Raw genomic sequence first — 15,664 nt, forward strand, 5'->3', positions numbered from 1 at the left:
CTCCTCCAACGTCCAATGCCTCCAAGCAGATCATACAGCTTTCCTCGACAACTGCAACTGTAACAAAAGCTGAAGGGTTATAACTATAATAATGAACCGTGGGGAACCCTCTATGTCGAGGTTCAGCTTCGCTTGACGGGACCGCTGTCTGCGTGACGATGCTTGCAGGATTATTACAGCATCGGCGTCTCCGCTTCTGGATGCAGCGGACGCAAGCATTGGTGAATACGAGTAGTAGGAAGATGTAGATGCCAACTCTCACATATATTACGATGGTGGAATCTTCTACGGTAGTTGGTGATTGGATGTCGTTGGCTTGAGGATCCATGGTGAAGGGATCGAGGAGGAGGAGAGGGGAGATTTGTTGGAGGAAGAAGAGGAGAGGATTTTTAAAGGCTCTGATTGGCCTATGATTTGTTTTGTATTTCCATCTGGGGCGAGGCAGATTCCAACTTAAGTGGTATAGCTTGAGAGAGAGATATTTCCTCCAAGACTAAGGAAACGTAATCCCCTAGCGAACACACCTAGAGGATCCCGACTCCGTTCGCCGTGCTTTATTTTTCTGGTTTTGTGCTCTGCTTTTGATCAATAAAATTGATGGAGTTTCTTGAATTGATTTGGACAACATTGATGGAGTTCTGGCAGCCATTGTTGGGCCCTCTATGTGAGAGATTTTGAGACAGCATCGCTTCTTTACACTCATTTAGGTCTGAGAACGAACTAAGGGATATTTGGTAGCATGTAATCCTGATAGAATTATAAGTAATTTTGCAAAAGGTAAACAGATTATACTATTTATTTCGTTGCTTTCACAAGTAATGCTGCATTACATATAACACAGCATTACCTGAAAAAGATGTAATCGATTGCCTATGGGGAGGTGGCTATGTGAATACATGTAATCTTACAATCCTATAATCTTACAATAAGATAACTTCAAAACCAAAATACCCCCATCAAAATAAATCAAAATAAATTATGGGTAGTTTCAGTTGGTGAAAAAAGAAAAGAAAACATAATGGATGATGTCACGAAAAATGGTTGGTCTCTAAATTAAGTTGTCCCTCTTAAAAATAGACAATAATCAATAAAAAAGGATGAGGATACTTCAAAAAAATTAGCTTATATTTCATGTAATCTAAATTGTATACCAAACACTGTAATGTAGGATTTTCTGTAATTTTACAACAACATTACTGCACATACCAAACACTGTAATATAGGATTCTCTATAATTTTATCAGGCAATCACATTCCCTCTGCAATCACAACGCCAAAGCAGCATTCTCTATGTAATGCACCAAATGTCACCTAAGATTTACAGATTACCTTGCTTCCTTACGCTCTCTTAAGTCTTGCATACTCAGACAGTGAAGAGAAAATTGATAAGGTTAATTACTTGCACACATATTCATATTATGGCAGATCCTTTTCAGTACAATACAATTTTTCATTCTAAATGCCGGTCTTGGCTGTCATTTGGGTTTTTTATGGAGTATTTTTGTTAATTTAGCTCTGCATCTTGGTAAAATTTGAAGTTGTATCATGTAAAACTAATATAATAATGCATGTGCTAAATATGTAATTTATAATGAAGATGATATATTATACTACTATTTTTTTTCTGCAGCTGAACAGCTTCCAGCAAACTTGACTTCATAGCATCAGGGTAGTGTCTCCCACTCAGGCAGCTCAATCTTTGAGTTTCTGAGCAATGGAGTCACCCCAATCGTATCCTCTGACAGTGAACTCCATCAAAAGATCCTCAAAAAGCCATTTTACCAAGCTTTTGAAAGCTGATGAGAAACTCCTATTGTCAAACTTTCTTAGCAATGAATTCACCACAATCAATTCTACTTTGATTTTTAATAAATTAACCATTTTGATTATGGGGCATTAACAACTGATGGCTGTCAATTATACATACGGTGGACTAGTTGCTAGCCAGATATAAGTGAAACATCTGTATAATCTTTTATCGATTGTTCTAGTTATGTCCTTGGATATGACATGCAGTAAGACTTCTAATGATGCTTACCATGGAATGAATTTGACCTCATATATTAGGAAGCTACAGGAATAAAAACAATGAAACTAATGCACAAGTACTACAATCTGCCAAAAGAATTCAAAAAAAATTAGGACAATTGTCTACAATAAATAGATCCAGTAGTTATACTTTCATTAAATATCAGATCCACATGATACATGTCTAATAGTACTCCTTTATTCACCAACGTATAAGTAATCATCAAAATAATAATGTCCTAACTAGACACAATAAGATGGTACAGCTATCGGTAGACCATCTAAAGTTCGTGGTATTTGTTGATTCTCAAAGAGACATTCTACAAGAACGGATGCAGCTTCCATGAACACATGATTATAAGAACTTTATAGGGCAATTAAAACTTATATGAAGATGATGTTAGAAATTATATTCCAAAGTCAATCGTCAGCCTGTTGACGATTGAGCTCATTTTGTAACAATATATGAATTTTCAATAATAAAAGTTATTTGGCATCTTTTCATCACAAGTTTTTGTATATCTTCTATATGAACTCCTATGTTGTGATGAAATCTTTAGGACTCTTTAGAATTGATAAAAGGAGATTTATCATTTAATCCTTAAACTTGTTCGCGACCAAGCGATTCGTTATTACAAGGATGATAGCGATATCAAGTATAGGTCATTGTGTGCCATATGAGTTGGTTGTCCTCTTAACCAAGAAGTGTGGAGACACTGATATGGCATGTAGGTGAAGTGTAGGAATATACTTACACTGAACATGACCAACTGCGAAGCACTCTACTGTCAAGAGTAGCTCACGAAGTGTATGGGTATAAGTATCCCTCTGATCTGAGATCGTCATGATGACTTTCAAGCAATTCATTATGCTTTGGTATCAGACTAGCTGAATTTCTAATTCAGTGATGGAAGATTTCTAGATACAGTTAAGTACTTATTAAGTTGGTGTGTGAGTCAAGATAGGATTAACCCCTCTGGATTTAAGAGTTAATGCATCATTGTATTTCAAATTAGTAAAATTTTGACCAGGATAATCCATGTGATGAATTTGAAAGGTTGACATACAATGTGGTTGACTATTCTAGGATTGACAGTTAAATTCTAGGTCACCTTAAATATTAGGATCAAAGGGATGAATTATACGATAATCATACACCAGTAGGTTCTTGAATATTGCTTTGCAATCATTCGACCTATCCGGACGTCGGATCTCATTACTAGATGGTTCATCGACTAGTTCAAGAAGTTGATCCTATGCTACCAGCTTAAGTTCGAACCTATGAGGTCACACTCAAAAAAAATTTCTGTCTGATCAAGTGGTTGATCAATGATTAAGAATCATTCTAGGATGTAATCATTAATTCGATTGATGATTAACCTAATGCAAAAGTTATAATGTATTAATTTGCTAAGGGTTAGTGAATTAAAAGAGGATTGATAAGTAATTAGATTGCTAATTAGCTTAGTTTGATTGAGCAATGTAATTTAGTTCAAGTCTGATTGAATTGGATTCGATCAGATTGACCAAATTGCTAAAGGTGATTAATTTCAGATTTGATCAGAAAATGAGACTGATTAAATTCTGATTTAATCAGGTTTGAAATCTAATTGAATTCGGTTCAAGTTATTCAATTAGGTCTAACCTAATTTGATTAGGTAGGAGACTTATTGGATAAACCCTAAGAGTCCAGACCTGCTTGGACTCTCCTAGTCGCCGACCACCCTTGTACGCATGCCCTCTTCCCAACGCAAATTCAGATTTACGTGAAAAACTCTATGCTAAAAGATTTTATGTCGTCCACTCTGAGAGCCCTAAGGATGAGATAAGATTTGGTTCAAGTTGAATTTAAATTGGATTTGAATTCAACTTGATCCTTATCTTGGTTCGAATTTGATTTGAACTTGGACTCTATCTCCCTATCCATGCCATCTATAAAAGACCCTATTTTTTGTGCGACAAAAGATCAGATCTTTGTGAGATTTCTCCAGCATGAGATTAGGATTTTGGGCGTGAGGTCCTGGGATTGGGCGGCCATCTTGGGCGTGTGAGCATAGAGGAGAACCTTCTCCTCTTCGATGAGATACCTAGATCAGATCTAGGTTTTTTTGGGTGAGGGAAAACAAAAGAGAGAAGAGAGTCTTCTTCCTTCCTTCCATCGCCAGATCTTTTTTGTCTTTCTTTCATTTTGGAGGAGTCTGAGGGATCCAAAGAAAGCAACAGATCAGCCATCTACAGTAGTTTCTATGCGAGCTAGCACTCCCGGAGAAAAAATCAGCACAGAACTTCGAGTGAATCAACTATAGAGGCCAGACACCCTATGCAACTGCAAGCAACCCTCAAATCCATGAGATTTAGATGTAGAGATCTGCTACCCGTGCTAAGGTGATGAGTTTTGAACTCGTACTTGACATACAAATGATGTATATAGTAAATGTGATCTACTAGGGCATGCCTAGATGTGATCTTGCATGCTGATTATATTTTTCAGATCTTTGTATGCATGTATGACATATTATAGATCCTAGGGTAGGCATTAAGATTAGATTTAAGCATATTTTATAGATTAAATTGTTTAATCTCATATTTTCACTGCATAAAAATTTTAAAATACATGCTATGCACCTGTTGATTTTCTTATAGTGGTATCAGAGACAGGTTCGGTGTAACATGATTATATATACATATTAGATTTGATTTTCTATTATATAGATTAAAACTAAATAATATTTATGCTCATGATCTGATTTTAATTAGATCTTATATGATTTAGATTAGATCTAAATTTTATCATATGTGATATGATTAGATTAGATGCCTAGTAATATGGTAATCGGATTGAACTTTTTTGACCATTCGGTTATAGGAGAAAGTAGGGTTTTATGACCCTCTCCTTCTATTCCATGGGATCTCTTATGGCATGTAAGGGTACTATTTGTTTATAAAGATGAAACATGAAAGGAAGAAAACTTATTTTCCTATAAAATTCTAGATTTTTAAAACCCTAGGATTTGTTGTATATGATACAAGTTTTAAGAAAAATAAAATCATCTAATCTAAGTAACTAAAATTATTTTAATCATAAGAAATAAAATTTAAAATCATAAAATATTTAGATATGATCTAAAAACTCGTTTATGATTGATTTTATTTTAAATTATACAAAATTTTTAAGTACTGAAACTCTAAAAAATCTGCTGGCACGCATATTGGACTGACTCAGTTTTGAATTGAACCAACCCAGTCTCCTGATTTAGTCGACTCAGTGCTGACTGAGCCGACCCAATTATCGCAGAATGAATAGTAATAGTTACTATTCATCATCAGTTGGCCAACTAAGTAGCAGACTTGGTCGACCCACTAATATTAGCCGGCTCAGTCCAGGGATGAGCCGATCTAGTTTCAGAATAAAAATTTTTTATACAAATCAGTTACAAATTATTTACAAAATTAAAATTTTAAATTATTTCAAATCTAAACAGCAAACCCATGTAAACCATACACTTAAGTGAGAATTAAGTTGAATCAATTGGATTTAGAATTATGAATTAAAGATCTAATGATATGCACATAAAATATGAGTCTATGGGTTAGCTTGATTAGGTCCTTTTAATTGGGTTAGACCTAATATTAGAATCAAATGGACTTAATAGAAAAATTGATTAAATCTAATCAAAAGTTGAATTAGATTAAATTAGAATTTCTCTAGAATCAATACAATAGTTGTAGTTGGTCAAGTCCATATCTTTAATTGGACCAAGATGGGCCTCGATCGTGGCTCAGTGGTCGAGTCTGCGTCTTTAGGCAAACCAAATTAAAATTGATGCACCAATTGGTGTCTAAGATAAGTTTGATAGTTTTGACCAATAGTCATTAATGACATATCCCTCCCACCGATCTCACTTACCTAGCCAATGTGGCCAATCAGCTTTCGATTCGATTGCTCACTGATTCGTGCTAACCCATGTTGCATAGGTTGATCAGTATGACTGATTTAGGTGTCAGGATTGGATTGAATTTAATCTTCTTTCATCTGACTTAGTAAAGTTAGTGGAAGGATTATGATTAACTGGTCAACTTCTTTTTTCTCTAAAATTATGTTAACCAAATTCTCTAAATTATTAGGTCCTAAAAATGAAATAGTTATGGTGATAACTAGATCATAGCCTCCAATTAAGTTGGGTGATAATGGGTCTATTAGTTTGATAATTATTAAAGATTCAAAGGTCTGGTGCTTATCGGCTATTGAAATTATCATTCATAATATGATAGCTCAGTCGAGTCTCTCTGATGGGTGGTTAGGTTGGTTGATCAAAGTCAGGCCTGATCTTAGTTAGATTTCTGAGAGTGGTCATGTTAATCATTGGACCTAACCAGAACCTCATAGTGGAGGCCAAAGCCTACTGATTAGGTTCCTGAGGTAAAATTAATTACTAGAAGTTGTTTGAAAAAATAATTGGTTAAGAACCTATCTATAAATATACATGGATGGGCTGGCCAAAGTCGGGCTCGTGTGCAGACTGTGTGGATTCTAGTATCCACTAAGAAATTAGTGTAATTCTTCAGATTGAAGGTGGAAGCTATCAATTCGTAAAAATAGTGGAAGAACTTTTAGACTAAATTTCATATCTTTAGGCTTAACAATTCATATACTGATTAGATTTTGATTTTTTTTTTGTGTAGTTATGGCCACCACCTTATTGCTCCAATCACTATTGGACAGTAACAAATTGATAGGATCCAATTTCGATAGTTGATATCGAAAGTTAAAAATTATCCTGAAGCACAAGCGGATCTTATACGTGTTGATAGATCTGACATCGGAGGAGCCTGCCTCAAACGCATGGGTGCGGTATGAGATACTTATCAGAAGTGGCTCAATGATCGTACCACGGTGCATACATTATGCGAGCTATGATGAACGATGAGTTCAATCATAAGTTCGAGGATGCTCAGTCGGAGGACATACTTCACGTGTTGAATGAGTCCTTCGATGCTCTCGATGATGTTGAGCAACATAAGACTAGTTGTGCCATCTTTAACACCCGCATGAGGGAGGAGGCATCAGTCACTGATCATATATTGTACATGATCGAATAGATCAAGCGCCTAAGCAAACTCATTTTTTTCTTGCATGAATAGCTTGGGAAAGATATGATTCTGAATTTTCAGCCAAAATCTTATCTACCATTTCTCAGTCATTATAGAATGACGAAGCCTGTAGTCAACTACCATGATTTGTTGAGGTTGCTACAGACTTTTGAGAAGAATCACCAGCTCCACAAGAAGACGGTGAATGTAGTGGGAGAATTCTCGATAGGGCATCATCCCTTTAAGAAAAGAAAGAAGAAAAATAAAAATAAAAAGGTGCAACATGCTGGGGGATCAAACTGAGAAGTCCAAGTCTAAGTTCGATCAGAGTTAGACAGAGTACTTCTATTGTAAGAAACAGGATTATTGAAAGAGAAACTATCCTCAGTACAAAACTTTTCTTAACCCGAACAGGCTGAATAAGAAGAAGCAAGCTGCTGCTGAGCAAGGTAATTATATGATAACATCTTGTAATTTTTTTATTTATGATACTATGATCTGGATATTAGATACCGGTAGTCCTATTAATATTTATAATTCATTATAGGGACTTTAGGTCAGTAGGAGATTTGAGGATGGTGAGAAATTCCTGAATGTTAGAGATAGAAGATCAGTTTCAGTTCTAGTTTTAGGAATTATCAAGCTTGTATTCAATTCTCATATCGTTGTTCTTAGTGATTGTCACTTTTGTCCTTCATTTCTATTGAATATAATTTCTATAGGCCTTTTGGCCAAAGAATATTATGAGATTTTCATAAAGAAAAGTTCTTGTGATATCATTTTGAATAATGTTACTTTGATGAACAGACAATTAAATAATGACATTTATATTGTATCATGGCCTAATGTAATGTACACATCGAATAAACATCCTAGGATAGATAATATCATGGATGTCTACCTTTGGCATTGTAGGTTGGGTCGTATTAACAAGAACAAGATGAACAGATTGACCCAAGAGGAAATTATTGAAGTCAATGATTGTGAATCATTGCCTACCTGTGAGTCATGTCTTCTTGAAAAGATGATTAAGTCATCTTTTACTGAAAAAGATGGACAAGCCCGTGATGTTCTAGGTCTAATATATACTGATGTATGTGGACCCATGAATACTAGTGCCAGTGGTGGATATCACTATTTTATTACATTGATAGATAACTTATCTAGGTATGGATACATCTACTTAATGAAATACAAATCAAAATCATTTGAAATGTTCAAATGATTTCGTAATGAGGTAGAGAAACAAACTGAAAAGAGTATTAAAACTCTTCGATCTGACCAAGAGAGTGAATACCTCTCCAGCAAGTTTCTAACATATCTAGGAGAGAATAAAATTCTCTCTCAATAGATCCCTCATGGGATGCCATAGCATAATGGTGTATCTAAAATGAAGAATAGAATCCTGTTGGATATGATTCGGTCCATGATGGGCTTTGCTAGTCTACCGATCTTCTTTTGAGGTGTGCACTCGAGTTGGCTTGCTATGTATTTAATAGGATTTCGAGTAAGTCTGTGAGCAAAATAACATAAAAGATATGGACAGGGTATAAGCCAGTTCTCTCACACTTTAGGATCTGGGGGTGTCCAGCTTATGTCAAGTGTTTAATTAAAGACAAGCTCGGACCTAGATCTGACAAGTGTATATACATAAAGTACCCAAAAGAAACTAAGGGATATTATTTCTATCTTATTAATGAACAAAAGGTGTTCGTCAGTCTTATTCAACCTTTTTAGAAAAGGAGTTCCTTGGTGAAGGAACTAATACCTCTAAGATTGAATTTAGTGAAATTTGATAGGTAGATGTATCGATACAATCTAGTGAACCTATAGAATAGGATTTGATTGGATCAAATCCTAAGCCCATCGTAGATGCACCATTAAGAAGATCCGATAAAGTATTGCATCAGTCGGATAGATACTATAGTTTCTTGATCCAGGACGATGATCCTATTGAACTCGATGAGAACAATAAGGATCCGATCATCTATATTGATGTAATGCAAAGATCCGACTCCGATAAGTGGCTTGAAGCCATGAAGTCCGAAATTGAGTCCTTGAAGGTCAATGATATATGGACATTAGTTAACCTATCTGAAGAGATAAAATCCATAGGGTGTAAGTGGATCTTCAAGAGGAAGAAGGACACAGATGGAAAGGTGGAGATCTATAAAGCCCATCTGGTTGCCAACTGATATCGTCAATGTTGTAGTATTGACTGTGATGAGATATTTTTTTTTGTGACAAAGCTCAAATCTATTCGGATTATGCTTGCAATAGTGGCATATCTGGACTATGAGATCTGACAAATGGATGTGAAAATGACTTTCTTAAATGGAGTGCTGGAAGAAGAGGTGTATATGATACAACCTGAAGGGTTCACATCCGTAGATGAGTCTAAAGTATGCAAGTTTTAGAGATCCATTTATAAATTGAAGCAGGCATCCAAGAGCTGGAACATACATTTTCATAAGGTAATTAGAATGTATGGCTTCATTAGGAATAGAGAAGAACCCTACATCTATAAGTGGGTAAATGATTCTATAGTTATATTTCTTATTTTGTGTATGGATGATATTCTCTTAATCAGGAATAATGTCCCGATATTATAGAGAATAAAGGTTTGACTGTCATCTCAATTCTTCATGAAAAGCTTGAAAGAAGTATCCTACATCCTTGTGATGAAGATCTATAGAGATAGATCGAAGAGATTACTTGAATTATCCCATTCCACGTACATCGATATCGCACTGAAGTACTTCAGCATAGAGAATTTTAAGAAAGACTATCTTTCGATAGGCCATGAAATTTTTTTTTCAAAGAGGAATTATCTGACAACCCCTCAAGAAAGAAAGCGTATGAGTAAGATTCTATATGCTTCGGTAGTGGGATCTATCATGTACGCCATGACATGTATGAGATCAGATGTTGCCTACTCACTAGAGATAGTGAGCAGATATTAGTCTGATCTGGGGAAGAACCAATGAAAGGTTGTGAAAACCATCTTTAGGTATTTAAGAAATACTAAAAATCAGTGGCTCGTTTATAGAGAATCTGATTTGAAACTTATGGGGTATATAGACTCTAACTTTCAGTCAGATCATGATGATAGCAAGAGCATGTTGGAATTCGTGTTTATCCTGAATAGTAGAGCAGTCCGTTGAAAAAGCTTCAAGCAGCACACCATGACTGACTCAGTTTGTGAGGTGGAGAATGTCACGATATTTGATGCTGTGAAGGAAGCTGTATGGTTGCGAAAGTTCATCGATGAGCTTGGAGTGGCATCCTCCATCGATGGTCCAGTCCTGTTATACTGTGACAGCACTGGAGCCATTGCTCAAGTGAAGGAACCAGAGTCCCATCAGCACACCAAGCACATACTGCGCTACTACCATCTGATACAAAAGACCATGGATTGAGGTGACGTCGACTTTCAGAAGATCGATAGAAAGGAGAATCTAGCTAATCTATTCACTAAAGCCCTCAATGTCAAAAAGTTCGATGATTACAAATTGAAGATGGATATATGATACTATACTGATTGGCTTTAGTCCAAGTAGGAGTTGTTAGAAATTATGTTCCAAAGCCAATCATCAGTCTTTTGATGATTAATCTCATTGTGTAATAGTATATAAATTTTCAATAATAAAAGTTATTTGGCATAGAAGATGTAGCATTCAAAGCATTTGCAACCTCTGCAACCTCCAAGTTCTCATCCTTAATTGTTGCTGCCTGCACTATACAAGTCTCGAGAGGTTCTTTAAGATGTTCAAGCTGAAAAACCTTTCAGATTAGCTCATCAACATAATCAATTTGATAAACATTATCAGTAAATGAAGGATACTTGATTGTCCTACTCAAATTAAACTCTACCTCCTCTTCACCAACTTTCAATGTCAACTTACCATTTTTAACATTAATTACTGCTCCAGCTGTGGCTTAAAATGGTCGACCCAAAATGATAGAAATTTCTACAACTTCCTCCATTTTCAACACAATGAAATCTATAGGAATGTAAAACTTTCTTACCTTCACCAAAATATTCTCCAATACACCCATAGGATACTTCACTGATTTGTCTACCAGCTATAAAGAAATGGTAGTAGGCTTGAGCTCCTTCAATCCAAGCTTTCTAGAAACAGACAAAGGCATCAGTGAGACACTAGCACCCACATCACATAAAGCTTTACCAAAGTCAACATTATCAATAGTACAAAGGATAGAAAAACTCTCTGGATCTGTAAGCTTTGGTGGAAGCTTGTTCTGAATTATTGCACTGCACTCCTCAGTCAAAGCTATGGTCTTATAATCCTCCAATTTTCTCTTATTAGACATGATCTCCTTGAGAAATTTTGCATAGGCTGGAATCTAAGCCAAAGCATCTGTAAAAAGAATATTAATATGAAGTTGCCTAAACATTTGCAAAAACTTCTCAAATTGTTTATCTAGTTTATTTTGCTTAAGTCTCTACGAAAAAGGAATAGGGAGAACATAAGGTTTGACTGGTGGTGGTGTAGACTCGATCTTAGCCTAGTTTGGTTCTTTGTTACTTTGTTCACCGAGAGCTAGGTTGTCAACTTCTTCATGCTCCATTTCATTTTTATCACCCACCATAGTCTCACCACTTACCTGACCATGTTGCTTACCACTTCTCAACATGACTGGTTTACAGTGCTCTTTGGATTCACCTCGATCTTGCTAGATGGATTTTCTTATCTACGTGAATTGATTGAACTTGCTAACTGCCCCATTTGTATTTCCAAATTTCTGTTATAACCAGCCAACTGTTCTATTTTGGCCTCCAATTTCTCAAATTTGTCCGAAGTCACATTGGCTAATTTTTCAATAGCCAATTCCCAAGATTGCTTGCTCTCAAGTTGTTGTACATTCCTTAAGGTCTTGGCTGAAAACCAAGGGGATTAAGAGGTCTGAAACTATTACCTTGATTACCTTGATCCTTCTAAGAGAAGTTGGGATGATACCTCCATCCTGGATTGTAGGTGTTGGAAGAGGGATTGCCCTGCTGCCTGTTGAAGTTAGAAACAAATTAAGCTTATTCTACCTACTGACAATCAAAACTCATGTGACCTCCTCCACAACAATCACAACTCAAAATAGGGTTAGAAACGATATTAGTAGTACCAAGCTTAGCAAATATTTTTACAAAAGAATCAACCTTAGTATTCAACATATTGATACCATCCATATCATACATACCTGATGCTCTTTTAGGCATACCTCTCTCATTTGACCATTGATAGTTATTGGAAGCCATCTCTTCCAACAACTCATAAGCTTCTATAGTAATCCAGACTGAATGCGTTAATCCATCAAGGCACCTCCTGCAGCAGCATCTATAGTAATCTTGATTGAATGCGTTAATCTATTATAAAAAGTTTGCACAATCAACCAATCAGGAAGATCATAATGTGGATGCTTCCTCTGTAAATCTTTATATCTTTCCCAAGCTTCATACAAAGATTCACCATCTAACTGCACAAAACTAGTAATATCATTTCTGAGTTTTGCAGTCTTATCTAGGGGAAAATACTTACTCAAGAAGGCTAGTGACAAGGCGTTCCATGTTATAAAAGAATTCAGAGATTTGAAATTCAACCAAGGCTTAGCTTTATCCTCAAAGAAAAAGAAAATAACCTTAACCGAATTGCATCCTCACTAGCTCCATTGATCTTGATAGTGTCACATATCTCCAAGAAATTAGCTAAGTGCTCATTTGGGTCCTTTGTAGTTCATCCACCAAATTGTTCTTGCTATACCATCTGAATGAGATCAGGTTTGATTTCAAAATTGTTGGCATTGACAGTTGGTCTGACAATGCTTGTCTGAGCCTCATTGACATTAGGCATTGCATAATCATGCAAGGTCATTTGGTTCTCGACCATGACTATTAGCTGTTCTCCCTCTAGTCTTCGTTCTCTCCTTAGTGTGTGCAAAGTACATTCGATCTCTAGATCAAAATTCTCCAACTCCAGACTATGGCCTTGTCTCATGCACCAAAAATAACCTGAAACCCAAGAAACACAAAATAAATAAAATTAAAGTAATTAAAACTAACAAACAAGAACACAAAATTTTAACAAAACAAAACAGTCCAGATTAATAAGAAAATTTTTCTTGTTGATATTAAAATCACTCCTCCCTGACAACAATGCTAAAAACTTGATGTCCCTTAAAACTAACCCACAAGTGTATGGATTGTAAGTAGTAGTAAAGGGCAAATAAAGTATCATTTCCACGAGAAAGAGGTTCAAGTACCAAAATTCTAATCTCTTATATTTTCTAGACAAGCCAAGTTCAAATGATTAAATTTGAAATTCGATTAAATTAACTGATTATTGATTGTAGTACCTAAGACCAAGTCGAATGCAAAGTTTTAAGGTTTAAGTTAACAATGATTGATGGGCTCCTAGAACATAGATTTCATCACTTGATTTCCTATGATCATTTTAACATACTGGATTGGTCTTATTCTTGTTAGTAGTAATGACTACACTCCAATTTTACGTGATGATCTCTTTCAAGATTCAACACCTATACTCATATTAATCCTAAGCCTACTTTCGTGATCTTTAGTTTTAATATGAGTTCATTAAGTTCTTTAGATGTCTTCAACAAAAGTCACAATGGGGTGCCCTTATTTCTAAATAATTCTACCATGGTTTGATATTTTTACCAGCTAATGTCACACTTTGTCTTTCAATCCATCATGTAACATCTTAAACATGCAATTTGTGGCCAGTTAATCACATGAATTAAATTCAAAACACCAAATTATACCAACAAGAATATCTGATTAAGAGCATCAAATAATCATAGGAAATCCAAGGACTACATCCAAGTTCTAGGACAAAACATCTAGCTACTCATTGATAGAAAAGCATACATGATATTCATTGAATAAAATAAAACAATAATCATCCTTTACCAACAAGAATCAGCAAACTATGGCAGAGAAGAAAAAAGAAAGAAAGGTCTATTGTAATGGAGAAGGCATGTAGATCTGATCCAGGCTCCTCTCCTCTCGAATGTCGGTTCTTGGATTTTCGATCTTCACTTCCAAGCCTTCTTCCTTCCTCTTCGACGTCCTCATTCTTCCTTCTCTTCTCCCTGCTCTCTGAGTTCCAGATGATCCCCCCCCCCCCGAAATCTCTCCATGCCAACATTTTTTTTTCTTTTCAATTGTCTGCCAAAAATTCCTAGTCATCTGCCCATTCCAGCTGATTCTTCCTTAATTTCTCGTTCTTTCCTTCCTAAAATCTCTCTTTTTTTTTACAAAATCTCTCAAACCATGGCTTTTCAATTTTGAAAACACATGGTCTAAAATCACATCAAAATCTCAAGGCAGAAATAGGTTCGCCCATGAAATGAGTCGACTCATGCTAAAGTTGAGTCGACTCATCTTCATTCTGCTACAGTATCCCGAAACTCAGCTTTTTGTCAATTTTCTCGAGTCGAAGTCTCAGTCTCGAGTCAACTTGCCTAGTCGGCTCAACAGTAATCGAGTCAGCTCAAGATGAAATCAAGTTGGCTCGCCTGATACTCTTTCTGAAACTCTTTCTTTTCATGAATTTCTTTTGACCCAACTTGTTTCTTCTTTATTTTCTGCCCATATTCTATCCAAGTAAATACCTTAACACCTACAAAATATAAAGAAAATTCAAAAATTAAGTAAATATAAAATTAAAACCAAAACACTAACAAAACAACTAATAAACATAGAAATCAACCTAAAACCAAGTACTTATGACCACAAAATATATACAAATTATTCCCCAATCAGATATCCATCCTTAAGTTGGATATCCAACATCTCCTTAAGGCAATGATCATAGGTTGAAATTTAAGAACAAAAATTTTCTTCAATCCAACAGAAAACTTGATATATCATTATATTGTTAATATAATATTTTGATATCATATATTATATTATATTATATCATATTGATATTATATAATGTGTTTATGATATATTATATCAATTATAATATATTATTAATGATGTTATTGTTATATTATTATTCAATGATAATTTTAAATTATAGCATAAATATATTATTGTACATTATAATTATATAATTAAATATTTAACAGATGCCTTGTATATGCCTTATTTTTCTAATCAAAATAAATATTAGTAATAAAAAATAATATATTATAAGTTGATTCCATAATAATATATAATTAAGATATCTTTAGAGGATAAATATTTATAAGACTAATAAATATACTTTTTATGGAATACATTAATAAATATATTAATATTTCACTGTAATATGTTTGATATAATTGATAAATATATTTTTTTTGAAATATATCAAGGTGTTTTGATATTTTATAGTCTGTAATCTTGTGTTCCCGTAGAATATCAAACATGTTACTAGTGGATATCCAAGAAACTTTAATCATTAGAATATAGCATACCAAATGTGGTGATTTTAGATTATTAGAGATCAAATTATCCTAGGATAAGAATCATCAGTAATCTTTTATCATCTTAATGATCCAATTTGGGTTACCAAATGCC

General features: G+C 34.9%; 1 non-coding gene across 1 annotated transcript; it reads left to right on the plus strand.

Annotated features, from left to right (window-relative positions):
* Nucleotides 1-12,538: 12,538 nt before the first annotated feature.
* Nucleotides 12,539-12,645, plus strand: LOC140856800 (small nucleolar RNA R71). Its single transcript, XR_012140402.1, has one exon. It is a non-coding gene; the product is annotated as a small nucleolar RNA R71 (small nucleolar RNA).
* Nucleotides 12,646-15,664: the final 3,019 nt, after the last annotated feature.

This window comes from Elaeis guineensis, chromosome 3 (genome assembly GCF_000442705.2).
Source record: "Elaeis guineensis isolate ETL-2024a chromosome 3, EG11, whole genome shotgun sequence".
In the NCBI taxonomy this organism is placed as follows: domain Eukaryota; kingdom Viridiplantae; phylum Streptophyta; class Magnoliopsida; order Arecales; family Arecaceae; genus Elaeis; species Elaeis guineensis.